The following is an 18414-nucleotide window of genomic DNA, read 5'->3' as shown; positions in this document are numbered from 1 at the left end:
AGCCTATCCGTGGATAGCCCGTTCCAGGCCCTGGACCACGTCCACCAGTCCCTTCATCCCCACCCTCAAGCATTCTATACATCTTTCTCCCAACCTGGAATGCTCTGCCTCCTCCACATCCTCTTTCTTCTCTCTCAATCAATTAATCCTCTAGGAAACCTTCCCAAGTTGACCCCTCCTAGCCCAGATCATTGCCTTTCTCTTCTCATTTTTAGCCCTCTAATCTACTAGCCACATTGCAGTGACTTATGTGCAAGTAGATGAAGTTTGGGGGCATGTTATCCATGTTTATCTTCTAAAACTTTCTTCTGTTTCACTGTAGTTAATCAGTGTGTGTGGATGAATAATAGATGAAAGGATGGATAGATGGATGGATGATGGATGGATGGATAAATGGGTTCAAGAAATAAACAGTGACTTCCACCAAACCCTGGACCTTGTCTAACCCTAAATTCTTGTATTTGGTACAAGAATCTTAAGCACAGTACTCATAAAAGTACTTAAGAAAGGTACTTTTCTCTGGTCATGAGGCCAGTCAGTTTTTCTATGATAGGGAACTACCAACCTCTGTTCTGAGCAAAGCAGTCAGAGGGCCTGGACCTGGGTTACCACCCTCAGTAAAAACAAGGAGAATCCCCCCCTCCTTGAATAACCCCTCTTCTCCCTGAAGTCACCAGCTGCTCTCAGGTACCCACCAATAGCCATCAAAGGCCTCCTGTCTTAGTTAGTTCAAAATATCATAAACTAGGTGGTGTATAAACAACAGAAATTTACTTTGTCACAGTTCTGGAGGCTGGGAACTCCAAGATCAAGGCAGCAGCAGATTCAGTGTCTGGAGCGAGCCCTCTTCCTAATTCATAGATGGTTGTGTTCTCACTATGTCCTCACACGGTAGAAGGGACTAGGGACTTCTGTGGAATTTCTTTTATAAGGGCACTAATCTCATTCATGAGGGCTCTACTCTCATGACCTAATCATCTCCCAAAGGCCCCACCTCCTAATGAAACCCTAACGGGCCCTATGGGGCTCCGAGGCACAGAGGCCTTTTGTCCCCCATTTCTTGTAGGCAAGACTCCAGCCTCCATGACCTCCCCTGAGTTCCAAAGGGCAGATTCAAACAGTTGCAAATCAAGGGAGAAGCAGCCAGGAAACCACCTGAGGCAAGATTAAAGGGACCAGAGAAGCTCATCAAGATTAGGAGGCCACCTGAGACCCTGCACACACCCTCATTTTGTCAGCAACCCCACTCTTTTGAAACTCCGCAGAAGAAAGAAGAATGTAAGACTGTTACTGCGTTGATCCTTATCACATACCCCTGACCTCGAGACCTGCCTATAAGACCTCCCTATTCCCCTAGGAGGGGGGCACAGTTCTTGAGGCACTAGCCTGCTGTGTTCCCCCTTTGCCTGGCAAAGAATAAAGCCACCCTTTCTTTCTCCTCCAAAACTCTGTCTCCGTATCTCATTTCGGCATTGGTGCACAGCGAGCCAAGATTTTGGCAGCAAATTTTGGGGGCTCCTCCAGGATCAACTCGTGGGCGTGTGGCCGCGTAGGGCCCCTCATCTTGATCAGACGCTTGGGGATTTCTCTCCACGCCAGTGTCCCCAGGGAGAGCAGAGGGTTGGAGGATTTCTCTGAAGCCAGGTCACCAGGGTTTCCCTGCCGTGGGCCGTGCCCTGATCACACCCAGCCTGCCGACTCGACTGCAGAACTCCGAGGTTGCAGTGGAGAATGGGGGACAGGTTGCCCTAGCAGCTGTCAAGGCTTTCTTTGCCTGAGGACACCGTCTTTTTCCCTTCCCTGCATCGGTCCGGACTTCCACTTTGAGGAGACATTAACTCTTGAAGGATCAAAACAGGTCATTTGGTTCGTCGTGACACACCCACTAGCAATTTGGTAAATCTCCCAGAGTGCACACCAGGATCTTTGTGACTTTGTCCATTTGGGGAACTTCGGTTCCAATGTGGGGAACTTTAGTTCCAATGTGGGGAACTTCAGTTCCAATTTGGGGAACTCTCCCAGTGAAGGGAAATTCCGTTTGTAAGGTGCCACCTTGGACAAAGGTCACAGGTCTAGTGGGACTGGGAAGTCACATTTGGGGCATTTTTGCCATTTGGCTTTTGATTTCTGGGCATCTCTTTGCCTTTTGTTTTAATTTGAGTGTGACTTCCAGCTGGTGAGGTTTTGGTTTGGTTTGGTTTGGTTACTTTGGTTTGAGTGCACAGACATCTGGTACTAACTGCTAGAGCTAAAATGGGAAGTGCTTCCTCTAGGGTTCCATCTCCACCTGGGAGCCCCTTGGGAAAAATTTTGAATGACTGGTCGACCTATAGCTATGATCCAGTCACAAGAAGGCCTAAAAATGGGTCTCTTACAATTAGATCTTTATTGCTACAGGATGGGAAAATGGATGGACAGAGGTTCCCTTATGTCCAGGACTTTCTCCTATAATCAAAAGCCTGGGGAATCAGAAAAAACTCTCCTGTCTCAGGGATGAACCAAGCTTCCCCCACTTCTGCAAGTTTCCTTACTCCTTCAGATTCTTCTGATCATACTAAGACCCCACCTCCCCAAAGGGACAATCCCTGCTGGAACAACATTTTATCAGCCAGTCTGCCCTTGTTATCAGGGCCAATTTGAGCACTATCTGGTCTAAATTTTAGCTATGAACTATGACCACAGAAAAGGAAATGTGATTTTTGACAGTGTGGCCACAATATTCTTTAGACTCTGGAGAAAACTGGTTAGATAAAACTTTGTTGAAATTGCAAATTCAATTATTTTTGCATGTGTAATTAGAGAAAGCTAGCTTGTTAAAATACTTTTTTGTTTTCAGAATTCTGACCCTGAGGGAACAAGTCCTACTAGGAGAACATGGTTTCTCTCCCTGTACCTTGAGACCATGGCTGTAAGGAATATTTATCTTATCTAGACCACCCCTAATTCCTGAGACTTAGGGAAAAAAAAAAAGAGGAAGAAGGCTTTTAAAATTTTTTCTTATTCCAACTGTTTATAAACTAATGAGTTTTACATTGTGATATCTGATTCATGACTAAGTTTGGAAAATGAAGCTATGAGATCTCTTGTTGTGTCTGTCTGGATATATGTACGTCTCAGTATATGTCTTTGGATATTATTGCTGAGGTTAATTTATAAATGAGCTTTATTAAATTGGCTTAAAGAAAAGTGCTTCGGGCTTCCCTGGTGGCGCAGTGGTTGAGAGTCCGCCTGCCGATGCAGGGGACACGGGTTCATGCCCTGGTCCGGGAAGATCCCACATGCCGCGGAGCAGCTGGGCCCGTGAGCCGTGGCTGCTGAGCCTGCATGTCTGGAGCCTGTGCTCCGCAACGGGAGAGGCCACAACAGTGAGAGGCCTGCGTACCGCCAAAAAAAAAAAAAAAAAAAAAGAAAGAAAAGTGCTTCAAGTAAGCACTTACAAATCAAAAGATTCTAAATACATAAGAAATTAAGCTAAATGAATTTTAGGCTCATGTGAACTGGGAAATATTCAGTATTAAATTAATACCTAGTATTAATGTTTAAGTTTGTTGATCTAATTAATATACATGTCTTCAGAGTCATCAACATTAATACTTTCACTGAACCTAGGTTTCATATGAGTTAAATAAGACCTTATTATAACTGTTGCAAATTTGTCAGCAAGGAAAGTAACTCGATGTGAAGAAACTTTTAAGGAAAGAAAATGCAAATGAGATGAGCTTTTAGATAAACTCTATTAATAATAATTATACTTTAGGAATGTCAATCTAAAATAGATTCTGGTAACTTGAAATTCTAGAGTTGTGCTAAACTAAGTTAAGTGATGGAAGCTTATTGAATAGCTAGGCCATTCCCAAATAAAATAAGATACTGAAACACTAATTACTGAACATTGGCTTCCTTTTACAGAGAAACAAAAGGTATTTAGAACTATTAATGAATACGTTTGGTGCCACGTTCTCTAAAGAAAGCAAATGTTTTTAGAAAATATCACTGGTATTTATGTTCACCAATCTACAGAATGCTGATGTAAAGGACAGTTCATAATTGCTTACTTCTTAGTTTTCACAAGAAATTAAGGTTTTAAGAGCTGAGGATTCTAATTTAAACATGTAATTAAAGCTAATAGAAATAATAAAGGAAACATTTCAGTATACAGTAGGAAAGTAGGATGTATGTTTTCAGTAAAGAAGGGATGAAGAATGGAATTGCATTTTACTAAGGGAAAGGGAAGTAGGTCTGACTTATAGCTGGCTGATTCTGAATGGGGAAATAAAGTGATGGATACAAAAAGTGATAGAAAAGTTTGTCAAAGTAGACCCCGAGAAAAGAGTTTTGTGCATGGTCGGGATTGACTAAGGTTAAAATAAATTTAATTGAGTAAATGAATTTTAAAAGTAAGCACGTGCAAAACTTGAATTTGGTTTTTCTCTCTCTTAAGAGGACAAGATTTCTTAAAATGTTGAACTGCCTACGATAACAGATTTCAAGTTTCTTTACCTTTTAAGTGATCTGTTCTGTAATTGCCTTTGAAATCTTTTATTGTTACTTTGGCTGAGTGAATAACATTGTTTCACAGTGACCTGTGATTCTATATGACTGAGTGTTCTAAACCCTTTTGATATTCCTTTTGACAAAACTTCCCAAATCAAATTATAATGAAGTTTCTTCAACCTCTAGTTAACTTTGGGATGCTTCAAAGGGCCCCTGAAACATCCCAAAAAGAGATATTTAACTAAGGTTCATTTTGTATGTTAAATTACATGGGAAGTATTGTCAAGTGAGTAATAAATCTTCTTAGGTTATATGGTATGGTAAATGTTTACTAATATAGATATTCTAGAAATTATATGGAATTCCTAAAGATCTGACATGTCCTGGTAAAATGTTATCAGTCATAATTCTATTTATTATCTTAAAGTGTTGTATGTCACAGCAGTAACCAAGTTACTTTGTCAATTTCATTGTAAGCAGATGTTAAACATGCCTTCTTAAGTCTTTTGTCATTATAGACACTTATGGTTTTACTCTAATGCCTTTGCAAAAATGCTTCCTCTTCAAGAAGACTTAGAGGAAGGACTTTTGGATTAATACAAGTTTCTGACTTTCAGACCATAATGTTGAACTGGAGATTGGAAACTCTTAGGTTCCCAGCAGCTTTATCAGATAAATTAGGAAGGCTAACTCACTAACAGATCAGATGTCCCACGACCTGCAACCAGGGGATTATGCATGCTGGAAAAGACATAATTTAAAGGACTATCTCCAACGTGGACAGAAGGACCCTTATTAGAGAAGACTGCTGACCTCAAACTCACCTTAAAACAATGCTCAAACAAAGGAGAAACTACACTCATACCAAGATAAGATGACAACATCAGAAGCAGACAGCTTACCCTAGATGCTGGACCTGATTTGTATGATCATTTATAATGTTTTCTTGACTTCTTGGACTTTTGCATATAAATTGAATATTTTTCTATCATGGACATGATCCTATGCTAGTTTTAAAAAATCAGTCCAATTGTTGGGTTTGTGGCCAATTACCTGTGTCTAGTACTTCTGGATTACCTTGGTGGATTTCTCCATTCCAAGGCTCTAATTGGATAGCCCTTAGGAAATTTATTTTAGAAGAAAGAAGGTTCAGTTCTGTTCAGGCTACTCTTGATATTACTAGATGGGATCCCCTCACCTAGACAATTAATAATACTTGTTCCGACTCTGGCCATAAATATTAATTTTCCTCTATTACTCAGGCTCAATCAGGGCAACAAGCAAAATTTCAGCCAAAGAATAAAACCTCCCACAACTATGGGATGGATTTATGTAGTTAACACCAAACTATGCTAATTTAAGTTTAAAGGCTCCTCTATGTTGAGAACAAATAAATTGTACTAAGGATAATCAGTCTAGTAACATTAGGATATTAGGCTGGGTGCCTCATGGACAGTGCCAATGTATCATTTCCCTTAAAGATAAGGGTTGATACAGAACAGACTAAGTCAGATGACCTCAGATATACCGGGCTGCACCTAATGGAAGTTCTTGACATATATTCTTACTTATGATCTTACTAATCTGCTAGCTATATATTTGTGTTTTTTTATATTGTCTGTTTTACAAAATTGTTGTTTCTTGCATTACCAAATGTGTGACTGAGCCTTTGATAAAATGATGATGTATAGTTCCATATGAGATCGATGATTTTAATAGTGTAACTCTAGATATGGGAAGAAGCAACAACAGGGAATATTTTCCTGGGCCATAAGAGATTAGTGAGACAGGTGGTCCGGAGACTTTTGGCACTATTAATGAGGTTTAGTCCAATAATAATAGCACATTGAGTGGCCTATCAGTGAAATCTTCGCCAGACTGTGGAATAAGCATTCCTAGCACCCTGGGATGAAATGGTCATGAAATGTGCCCCTAAACTATGGTCAAATTTATGACCCTGAAGGGGCTCTGCCAACTGAAAATTGGCACTTGCCATCTGCCTCTGCAAGGATTAAGTCACTGGCCACTGTGGCCATTGACCTTCAACACCCGCAGAAAGGAGTTCAGGGTGGAGATCAGGAATGAGGCACTCTGTGCTCTGGGGAAAAACTGGCAGAACAGGCCTTCAGATAGTTAGATACTTTCAGGAGAAGATTTTATGAACCCAAATTCTTGCATTTTCCCGTATCTAGAAAAGCAGTGAAATCATTAATAGTGACATCTGTTTTAATATTGAGGAGAGGAATGCATTTGAAAGTCAAAATGGAATAACTATGGTAAAACTAGGTGACCACTGTGGATGTGATCTCAGACGCATTCATTCCTGTATTGTTGCAAACTTGAATTTTCTAAGCTATATCAGACTCCACAAGGTTTTAAAAATTCCCCCACCCTCTTCAATGAGATTTTGGCTGAAGATCTGAGAGGATTATGCCTGGATCAAGGTTGAATAAAAGCCTTTACAGCCAGAAAAAGCATTGGAAGTGACAAAAACCCTTCTTAAGGACATTATTAAGAAAACTCTCACCAAGCTATGCTGGAAAAGTCATCTAAAATGGGACAAGGTCTTTACAATTGCTATGTTCAATTGTTAACCGCTATGCATGAGTTTGTGTTCCACAGGTCTCCCCCTTGCCTAAAAGCTCCCTTGCATCCCCTCAAAGCAGGAGACTGGGTGCTACTGAAAGTATGAAAAAGAGCAATGACCTGAGCAGCAGCTTGAAGAAAAATGGAAGGGATCCTACAACATTCTTCTCTAAAATTGGATGAAGTAAAACCGTGGGTACATCACACCACAGCAAGAAAATTACCAGAGACTGACCAGCCAAGCCTGCCTACAGCCAGCGAGCAGACTCCTGAGAAGCAGCCATTTCACCCTTTGAGAAACTTTAAGTATTTGTTCCAACAAGCTGAATGAAAGTTCTGTTTTCTTATCCTTTCTCATACCTTATTCATACACTGATTCTTTCGATAATTCTAACTGCTAGATATGTGGTCAGCTTCCTATTTCTGGGTCTTCAGGATTGCCTTGATGGGTTTTCACCATACAGGGAACGGTTTGGAAACAACTGTCTCTGAAGTGCTGGTTCCAGACTGGACTTCAGACCTATTCTCCTGAATTCCTAAGGAAATGAGATTTATTCTGTCTACTACAGTTCTAGTTGTCACTCTTCTTATCTCTAAATGGGTCTATTGCACCAAAATGGCAGAACAAGGGATTGAGATCTTAATCATATAAGACTTGGATCCAGGACTTGAAACTCAAATATTTCTAATTTGGTATCTATTCCCCCAAATTTAGGGAGGACTATGCCCCATCTCAGCAAGAAGTAGTTACAGTGGTCGTCATTCCATTCCGAGAAAGATTAAACCGAAATGGGGATTAAAACCAAGTCCCCCTAAAACCAAGTCCCTCTGCCGAGTTTATGATTAACATCTCCATCCAAAATGATTGTTCCCTTTTTCGTCCAACATCTGTTCTCCTCAAGATTGAGGTGTATCAAAGAAAAGGGAGGAATGAAACCAAGCGGGGCCCTATGGGGCTCCCAGGCCTGGATGTCTTTTTGTCCCCCCACTTCTTGTAGGCAAGACTCCAGCCTCCATGACCTCCCCTGAGTTCCAAAGAGCAGATTCAAACAGTTGCAAATCAAGGGAGCAGCAGCCAGGAAACCACCTGAGGCAAGATTAAAGGGACCAGAGAAGCTCATCAAGATTAGGAGACCACCTGAGACCCTGCACACACCCTCATCTTGTCAGCAACCCCACTCTTTTGAAACTCCGCAGGAGAAAGAAGAATGCAAGACTGTTACTGCGTTGATCCTTTTCACATACCCCTGACCTCGAGACCCGCCTAGTGCTGTGTTCCCCGCTTTGCCTGGCAAAGAATAAAGCCACCCTTTCTTTCTCCTCCAAAACTCTGTCTCCGTATCTCATTTCGGCATCCGTGTACAGGGAGCCAAGATTTTGGCAGCACTAATACTGCCTGAAGGTGGGGGGCAGTGTCAGGAATTCTACATATGAATTTCCGAGGTACACAAACATTCAAACCATGGCATCTCCCATGCTTCATTTTGCCTTTTTTTTTTTTCTGTATATCTAACAGCAACCAAATGTGTTTATTTTAAAGATTTTTCTGTCAGCATTTTTTAAGAATGAAGAAGAGTGGAGGTATGGAGAAGTTAAACATAAGACATAAGCCATCTAACCACATAAGAGAGTAGAATTTTTTAAAAGGAAAAAAAAAGCCCCTGCCCAGAGGGCTTGTGGTGTTGATTAGACACGTGGAGGGAGCGTGACAAGACAGGGCAGGCACTCAGGGAGACAGGTGGCAGCCAAGGATAACTGTCTTTGTTCCTGGCCAGGCCAGCCTGTCACCTGCCACCTTGGAGGCAGCTCAGGGGAAGGCTCCAGAGACAGATTAGAGAGAGGACAGAGTGGGATGAATTACTTCCAATAATAAGTGGAAATGAACAATGGCTGAGAGGGGCCCAGAAACTTGGCTTCTGACTCCTGTCCTCTCATATTTCTGTGCATGAGAGGGAGACATGAAGAATACCGATGAAGCTGCTCCCCAACCTTCACAAGACTAAGAGGAAAAGGCAGACCTGAGAGCCAAACAGAGGGTGTCTAGGATTTGACACTGGCATTGCTAAATATCATATGTGTATATGTAGGAGTGTGTGTATGTGTGTGTGTGTGTATGTGTATTTACTGTTCCAAGGTTATTCTTCTAACATGTTATTGTGCTGAACCCTTGTGTGCAGGTGACATCTTCCAGCCTCACCCATGCCATAACCCTGTAGCATTCTCTATTCATAAATTCCAGGGCTAGAGCCCAAAGACATCTCAGTCCAACACATCTTGTCACATTGAAATAAAAGCAAAATTAAAACCTAGACATTGTGGAATGCCTCATAAAGCTCCCCCGACACACAACCCAGGCTCAGATTTCCCAGCGTAAAACTGCTGCTCCTAAGACAACCCTCTTAATAGGCATGTGGAATATGTAGGTCAAGAAGGACAGATTTTAATCCTTTTATTACAAGAAATTACATCAGTTCAAGGCATGATATTGAAGGAGAGTGTCCTGAGCAAAGCTGATGAAAGGTGGCAAAGTCTGTCCAATGTGGGATTCAACCCTGGTTCACCAAGGACGCAGCTGGGACTTGCATCCTGTGAATGCTCCCCTCTGCCCCTGGATCGGCAATCTCATAAACTAAGAAAAAAAGGGGGGGTCTGTGAGCACTCAGGTCCTGATCCTTGAGTTTACCTGACTACTTCATTCCTTTTTAAGACAGTCACCTCCGTTTACTAAATGGCAACTCGCCCAGTTACACAGCAGTAAATTAAAGTGTTAGTTGGAATTGAGTTTTCGCATTGTTCCCTTTCTTCAGTGATTTCAAAACTTGTGGAGGACGAGTATTTCAGACTGTGCCAGCCAGAGGAAAGGAAAAGAGATTCACAAGGTTTGACAGTTCTGATGAATGAATAGTTGAAACATCACAGGCTGACTCTTCAGGAGCCATGGAGATAGCCAGGACCCAGAGAGAGGCAAAAGCCTTTCTTGGAGAGGAAGGACTCTACCTGGTTGGTAAGAGGGTGACAGCTTTCAGCCCCTTCCAAGCTCCACCTATGGCATAGAGGGTAGGAAGTGTTAAGACAAGGGGAAAGAAAATGGCCTCCCTGTTGGTGCCTGGGTCTTGAGTGCTGACTTCCAGAGCTGAGGCTGGACTTGACACTAGTTGCTGAACTACTGGGGGGAAAACAAGATAAAGGCACCTTGAGCCTGCAGTTCATTTCTCTTCATCCCCCGCTGTGAATGGGGAAAGTTTGGAACAAGCCCTGATGTGTGCAATAAAAGCTGTCTTTCTGGATTTGCAAGTAGATTAATGAGGTTGAGTTTTATAGAAAACATATTTCAAACACATTAGCCACAGGCCAAACATCTCCTTGGAAGAATTTTATTTTTAGAAGAGACTTAAGAGTACTTTCTTTACAGTACCTGATACTAAAATCAATCCCTGTGATTACTTGAAACTCTATTTACTGTAAACTTTCCAGGACAAGAAAGGCTTTGACAAATTCTCACCAGAGTGGGGTTGCATGCTCTACTAATCTCACTCATGAAAACTGGGAGTGGAGAGGGTGGGAAGCAGCCCTGCAGTTACACTCGGCCGTCTCCTGCTTTTAAAGTTGTCTGACAGAAACTGCCAGATCGGAGAACCAAGTTCCTATTTGGATTTGACACAGTCTTGGGCGTGTCACAACTTTTCTAAGTCTCAAATTTCCTATTTATATAAGAAAGAATTGCAAGGATTTCCCTGGTGGTGCAGTGGTTAAGAATCCGCCTGCCAATGCAGGGGACATGGGTTCGAGCCCCGGTCTGGGAAGATCCCACATTCCACGAAGCAACTAAGCCCATGCGCCACAACTACTGAGCCTGTGCTCTAGAGCCCACGAGCCACAAATACTGAACCCACGTGCCACAACTACTGAAGACCGTGCACCTAGAGCCCGTGCTCTGCAACAAGAGAGGCCACTGCAATGAGAGGCCCGCTCACTGCAACAAAGAGTAGCCCCTGCTCCCTGCAACTAGAGAAAGCCCGCACGCAGCAATGAAGAACCAACGCAGCCAAAATAAAATAAATTAATTTTAAAAAATAAACAAATAAACTGGTACTGACTTGTAGAATCTCTGTGGGGAGAGAAACTTCCTTTAAAAAAAAAAGAAAAAAAAAGAGGGCCTCCCTGGTGGCGCAGTGGTTGAGAGTCCGCCTGCCGATGCAGGGGATACGGGTTCGTGCCCCGGTCTGGGAGGATCCCATATGCCGCGGAGCGGCTAGGCCCGTGAGCCATGGCCGCTGGGCCTGCGCATCCGGAGCCTGTGCTCCGCAACGGGAGAGGCCACAACAGTGAGAGGCCCGCATACAGCAAAAAAAAAAAAAGAAAAAAAAAAAGAATTGCAAAAACCATTTCCTTCCTAGCCCAGGAACTGCTTTCAGAACTATGAAAGCACACCTGAGATTCCCTCAGCTTTGCTAAGGAACATACCTACCGGCACAAATTTGAGTCAAATCATGTCTGGAGGTTTTACATTTAAAGTGGAAACATTTTCAGGATTGCTGTTTCAATCCTTCCAACAAACCTATGAGGCAGGTAACATAGATGAGAGGTTGAGACTTAGAGAGCTTATGTATTTTTCTCAGTCCCAGAGCTATTAGGTGATAAACTGGTACCGTTCATTTATTTCTACTGCAGCAATTCCCCATCACCTTCTCTAGCTAATTTCCGTGACCAGTTGCAGAGAATTTACCTGTCTCAAAAGTCTAGGACTGAATAATAGTTGTAATAGTTGCTACCAACTGAGGCTCTACTATGAGCCATGTATTTGGACAGTTACATTCACTAACTCAAACCCTCACAGCAACCCTGCAAGTAGGTGGTATTGTACTCATTTTATAGATCAGTAAGGCTAGAATCATTTAAATATAAATGATGGAGTAACGATTCAGATCTTTGGTGTGCCACCTTCCACTCCACGATTAGGAGAGAAAGAATTCCATCAGGGGACTCTGGAAAGTCTAATGACCTTCCCAATATCACTAGACTCCTGGGGACTTCAACTCAAGGTGCTCATACCAGGGCCAAGTCTTTAAAACTCACCCAAATCTATATGCTGTTGGCTGTGGAACATCCAGAAGGTATGGTAACTATATCAGTCTACTATGTAAAATTCCTACCTGAGAGGGAAAACTCACTCATGTTCTGGGGAAATCCAGAATTTATTAACCTTCCACCTCGGACTACAGCACATCATGGCCATTTATGAAAAAGCAATTATTTGTATGTCTACAAAATGTATCATCCTCTTCACGAGATTATAATCTCTAGGGGAACAGAGCCTATAGGTTGTACTTTGTGTCTGCCTTTGCCCACAGAGAACGTAAAGCAGATCCTCCATAAATACAACCAGCCCAGTGGGTAGGCGGGTGGCTAGGTTGAACGACTGGACTGCAAGAAAGTTTAGGGGAGACTTCAGCTTACCCTGAGACTTCAGGTAAAATATAAAAAAGATAAAAATAAGAAAGTGGGGGGCATGGAACTACATTAAAGACAGCCCACGTAAGCAAGGTACAGACCATTTTAAAAGGCCAGAGAATTCAATCCCACACTCAACCCAGAAGCGATAAAGTTAGCACAGTGCAAAACAGTGTAAAAAGTAAACAGTGTAAAAACAAGAGGCTTTTTCCCCTTCATGAGTCCAGCAAAATTGCAGCACCGCAAAATATGTCTTATTCTAGGTAGCAAGTAGCAAGCATGCAGTCCCAGGGGGTGTGACAGCCCTGTTATTAAATCAGGGCTCATAAAATACATACTCCTGTGGGGACTTTTGCCAAAGTTCTCAGAAGTCCATCTGAGCTTTTGCTTCTGGAAGGTTCCCTTCCCAGGAATATATCCATAAATTAATCATTCTAATCATCAGCCACCTCCAGGACAGGGCTTATCATGTGTGTGGGGGGGGAGGTGTTAAGAAGGTACTTTACATGTAGAAGAAAGACCTTCTCCTTCCTAGAGCACCCAGAGAACTAAGAGGGACAGAAGCTTAACCACGAGTTTACATTATGTTCGATTTTTAAAGAATCCTCAAGTGCAGTAAACACTTCATTCATTACCCATGGGTAACTTCGTTATTTTACAAATTTTCCACCTCATTTGCCATCACAGGGTGACATCCCCCCATGTCCAAAAATGGCGCAGGGTATCCTAGCACCTAACGTTAGTCAGTGAGGATCCAGGGAATGCTTCTGCATTTTAATATCAGCTAAAGCAAGCATAATACAGTTAAACCTGTTATTCTCCTTCCCTCCCCCATCCCCGCTCACTCTACACACACACACACACACACACACACACACACACACACACACATGCACGCACCCAAGCACGCGCACACACACACACATTCCAAAGCTAATTACATGTGATTTGGGGATTTTTCCAGAGCTAGAGATTATCCTCCTCACTGTTCCCCTAGGGTCAACTGCATTGTGACACATTTTACCATCCTGCTTAAAGAAGCAGGTCTGACATCTCATCCTGTGGCTCTTTTAGAAAAGGGAAAACAGCGGGAATTTCACACAACCGGACCTGACCCTCAGCAGCACAAATCTGGGATGTGTTAGGGATGAGAAAACAGCTCCACATCTGCATGGCGACTTCCGTTCTCCGAGCTCCGGATGGACCAGAGACTTTTCACTCGGGCCTCACTAGTAAAGCAGGGTTCCATCCAGCCTGTCAGCCCAGGCCTCCAGGCGACTCCTCCTGACCACAGGAGGCCTCCCTGGCCTTTTGTTCTGCAGGCAGTTTGGACCACATCCCTTCAGCATTTCAGACTCCGCTGTTCCCAGCCCAAATCCGAGCTAATAATCCAATCTCCATCTGTTTCCCTGCTCTGCAAAATTTTAAATGGGAGATGCGTTGCTCTTTATTTCCTGTCTCACTTTCCCCACTGATTTTTAAACAGCTTGGCACTTCTACCCTCAGCGATGGATGCCCTTCACTGACCCATGGAGCCATGATAAGTGACCGCACAAACTCCAATCGGGGTGCTGAGCTGAGCAGCACGGTCTCCACTCAGAGTGCAGTCTAACCAGTCAAGATGCAGTCTACTGCATCCGGAGGTGGATGCATTCTGACCTCTAGGGGGAGAGGGCTCCTCGTGCAACTGGCTCTATTCCCCCCTCTACCTTGTACTTTCTCCTTCCCTTGAGAATGGAGTCTCTAATGTTCTGTGCTAAGAAAGGACAAGCACAATGCCCTGTTCCCAAAGCTGCTAATCACAAACAGCAGGGAAGATGGAGACGTCGCCATCCACATTTGTGGGAGACAAATGTGCACACACACATAGCTCCGTTCTTGTTCCTGGACGGCAGCGTTCTTTTTTGGCTTGAATTCCCAAGGGAAGTGGCTATTTTGAACCAGCCTGGGGTGTATGAAGATAGCTGGCCATTCTTGCTGTCCAAAAAGAGAGAGAGAATACCCAGAAGGTGAGGGACCATCCGTGGCTGGTTTGAATACATTCTTTAAGTTTTAGGTCGAAGTTGATTCTTTTCCCATACAATTTCCATAATGTTCCTTTTCTTTATTTTTCCATGAAAAACTATCCTCCTATACTTTCCTATTTGTGACTCTCAAGGTTGTTTTTGTTTGTTTGTTTTTTATCTTTTTTAAACATCTTTATTGGAGTATAATTGCTTTACAATGGTGTGTAAGTTTCTGCTTTATAACAAAGTGAATCAGCTATACATATACATATGTTCCCATATCTCTTCCCTCTTGCATCTCCCTCCCTCCCACCCTCCCTATGCCACCCCTCTAGGTGGTCACAAAACACCGAGCTGATCTCCCTGTGCTATGTGGCTGCTTCCCACTAGCTATCTATTTTACATTTGGTAGTGTATATATGTCCATGCCACTCTCTCACTTCGTCCCAGCTTACCCTTCCCCCTCCCCGTGTCGTCAAGTCCATTCTCTAGTAGGTCTGTGTCTTTATTGAGGATAAAAAACACAGAAGTCCCTCCAGGCATGTTATTAGTGCCCAATAAGCTGAAACTTGAAACAAAACTGTAAAATTAAGTTTTTCTCCAACACTCAACACTTCTCCCACCCCCAACAAGCACACACGCTTTGCTTGCTTCCCTCACCACCTTGATACCCTCCTGAGGCTTCCTGGCAGTCTTGGGCATGGGACAGTGGCCTGCCCACCCACCCCCGTCCTGCAGTTGCCTGAGCTCCAAGTTCATCCCTTCCCCCATCACTTAATCTCTCAAACTCATTCAAACAGATGTGTTAATGGATGATAATGGAAAATAACAATAACAACACTTTACAAATGTATGGAATAAAATACTGTTCAAAGCACTGAACAGTCTTCAAGGCTTTTACATTAAATCATTTCACTTGATAATGTTTCTTACATTGGCCCATTGGTTAGATAGGCCCATTGGTTAGATAGGACAGAAATTTTCATCTCCATTTTATGGAAGAGGAAATTGAGATCCTTAGAGTTTAAATGTCTGGACCAAAGTCACAGCACTGGAAGGATGAGGGTTGGGACTAGATCCTAATGTTCTGGAACCTTGTTCCCATGCTGTGGCTGGATGGTAGCTCTTTCAGCCTGTGTGTCTCCTTTTGAAAAAGAACAGCTAAAGTAGGCAATGTCTTAATTGTTTCACAAGGCAGAGACATGCTAGAACCACTGGGGGTACTTGTTCATAGTGCAGATTCCTGGGCACCAGCCCAGACCTACTGAATCTGAATCTGAGAGTGGGGACTAGAAATCTATAATTTAATTCATTTCTAGAATGATTCTTATACACACTAATGTCTGAGAACCTTTTTTTTTAAGTCAAAGGGCTAGATTTCTAATGGTGAAATTTCTGCCTTTAGAGAAAGGTTAAAGAACTATATGAGAAACTCTTATGTTGAATGCCATTAATGCTTTCTGAGCACACATCTACTATGCTGTGGTCTGCACATCCCAGAATAGCAAGACTCTGCCGAAGTACTGTTTCCCACCTTCCCCTCCACCCCAAGGCTCTTCTGCCCCAACCTGGAGCACCCACAGCAATTTGGAGAGGGGGCCATGTCCTGTGTTTTTTTCTGTTTTCTGTCCTCAGTCTCCATGTTCTGTTGTGCTTGATGCTGTTAAGTATAAACTCAGAAAGGAGAAGGAAGAATAAAAGAGTATCAGGAAAACACTCACGTCTTCCTTTCAAGAACATTTTTCTCACCATTATGGAAGAATAATACGTTATTATCAAGGATCAAATCCCCATTGTGACTACAGTTATGTACAATTCCAAAACATCTGGATAATTGATTGACTTTTTCTCTTTTCATTTGACTGTGCAGCATTGTATACAACCAGCCCGTGTGTTCCCCCATGGGAACCGCTGTGGATATAAATCCATCCCTCAGCTCAACTTTAATTAAAGTTGCAAAAACATCAAGAGGGTCTCACCCTTGTAAACACAAGGAGCCTTTCCAGGAAATAGCTCTGCCTCTTGTGTTAACAGATGTCATGGGGCGGTTGGGTGGGAGAGTGTTGTTTTAAAATTCTCGATCTGCCTTGCAAGAGTTTTTTCCTTAGATGGTTCCTGGATATCATCACACTTCTCTCTTTTCAACTTTCACATCACCTCATGCAGCTTTTCTGCTCCTCCTCACAGCTGTGGTCTGAACGTCTGTGTCCCCACCCAAGATTCATACATTGAAATCCTATCCCGCAAGATGAATGGGAGGTGATTAGGTCAGGAGACCCCAGAGACAACACTTGAACCTTCCACCATGTGAAGGCAAAGCAAAAAGTCAGCAGTCTGCAATCTGGAAGAGGGCCTTCACCAGAACTCGACCATGCTGGCACCCTGATCTTGGACTTCCATCCTCCAGAACTGTGAAAATGAATTTCTATTGTGTATAAGCTTCCCAGTCCCAGTGCTATTTTGTTATTGCAACCAGAACAGACTAAGACACTCACCCTGAACGCTTGCCATGTGGACCAGAAATAACCCAAAGACCAGTTCCTTAGACCTCTGATGGCCATCATCTGCCATGGCTGATTTCTCTGGATTGGGCCACGTTCTCATTATTTGCCTCCTGAGAGAGTAAGCAGCTTTGTAGTACCACAATACTGGATGCATCTTCCTGACTTTAAATATCTGGGTGAAAAGTAGAAAATCTTTTCAGAAAATCATCATGGTAACAAGGTTCCAGACACCAAAACAAAATTTTTTTTTAATCCAGATTCTTTTGGGGTTATTGGTTTCAATGTCTCTTTGCATGCTGCTTCGCCAACAACAAGCAGCCTTCCAGGTAAGTGTTCTTCTGTTCTGAGAAAGGATGGCAAGCTACTATAAGGAAGAACTGAGTGCCTTCATCCCAGCAGGGGAGCAAGTCAGAACTAGAGGAGAGTTGGGAGAATACTTCACAGAAGCAGCAGGGTGAGGAGACAACGTACAGGAGGTTGGGGGTCAGAGATTTTGAAATCTTGAAGATAAGCAATTCTGAGTTCAGCCACCATGCAGCAATCAGTCCCAAGATATGGTTGATAAGCAACTAAAGAGAACAGAGATAAAGGTCATTGGAACTGACTCCATCAAGGAATGGAGCTGGGAGGGCAGAGATGTCTCCACCTGGATGCCAAAGTCCCTGGGATAATAAGCACATACCAACCTGTGCTCAAATCATGGAGAACAGCTAAGATTGTCCACCAGATGTCAAATGATGAAAACAGCAAAGCAGTAAATGAGGCAGGAGGAGAGGGTTGGCCTTCCAAAGAAGTGCTATACTCAGAATATGGTGGAACAATGGTCTAGAAGCAGAGGAGATGCAAGGGTTATGGCAGCCAACCTCATGGTTTGGGCACCCACTGGGAGAGAAGTGGTGCCTCTGGGATTTCCTCACCCTCCTCCCCATTATTTCCAACCCATCCCACTCCTGTATCCTACCACCCAAGAGATTCTGGCAAAGCTCTCAATTCTTGCCCCTATGCTTCAGGATCCGCCTCTGTGTGCCGGCTACACAAAGACCAGAGCAGCAATCACTCCAGAGCCCATAACTCTGTTCAGTCAGCATCCAGCAGAAGGTGAGTGGGAACATGAGTGTGACTCCATGCAAGGACAGCACCACAGGGAGGAGACAGGCCCCCAAGTGAATGCACTCTGAACCTCTCACATCTTAGAGCAAAAGTTCAGTAGCAGAGAGTCTGAGAGGTAGAGGAGGGATGAGTTCAGAGAGAGAAATGGTGCTCATGCAAAGAGAAACCCTTGCACTCACGCTGCTCTTAGGCATGAATGAGCCTCCAAAAGCCCAGGATGAATGTAGCATGACTGATACCCAATGAGTTGGTATCATGGGAAG

The 18414-nt window shown here is 43.3% G+C and overlaps 1 long non-coding RNA gene across 1 annotated transcript in view; it reads right to left on the bottom strand.

The window, feature by feature from the left end:
- The window catches only part of LOC309801120, a 92694-nt gene extending 75564 nt beyond the window's left edge, over positions 1-17130 (bottom strand). Inside the window, exon 1 of the long non-coding RNA XR_014293531.1 lies at positions 17033-17130. This is a non-coding gene — a long non-coding RNA (uncharacterized lncRNA). The remainder of the gene's footprint in view (positions 1-17032) is intronic.
- Positions 17131-18414: the final 1284 nt, after the last annotated feature.

This window comes from Mesoplodon mirus, assembly GCF_964341445.2.
Source record: "Mesoplodon mirus genome assembly, chromosome: 3".
NCBI classification, from domain to species: domain Eukaryota; kingdom Metazoa; phylum Chordata; class Mammalia; order Artiodactyla; family Ziphiidae; genus Mesoplodon; species Mesoplodon mirus.
Note: the sequence above shows the minus strand (reverse complement) of the source record. Positions and strands in the feature narration are given on the sequence as shown.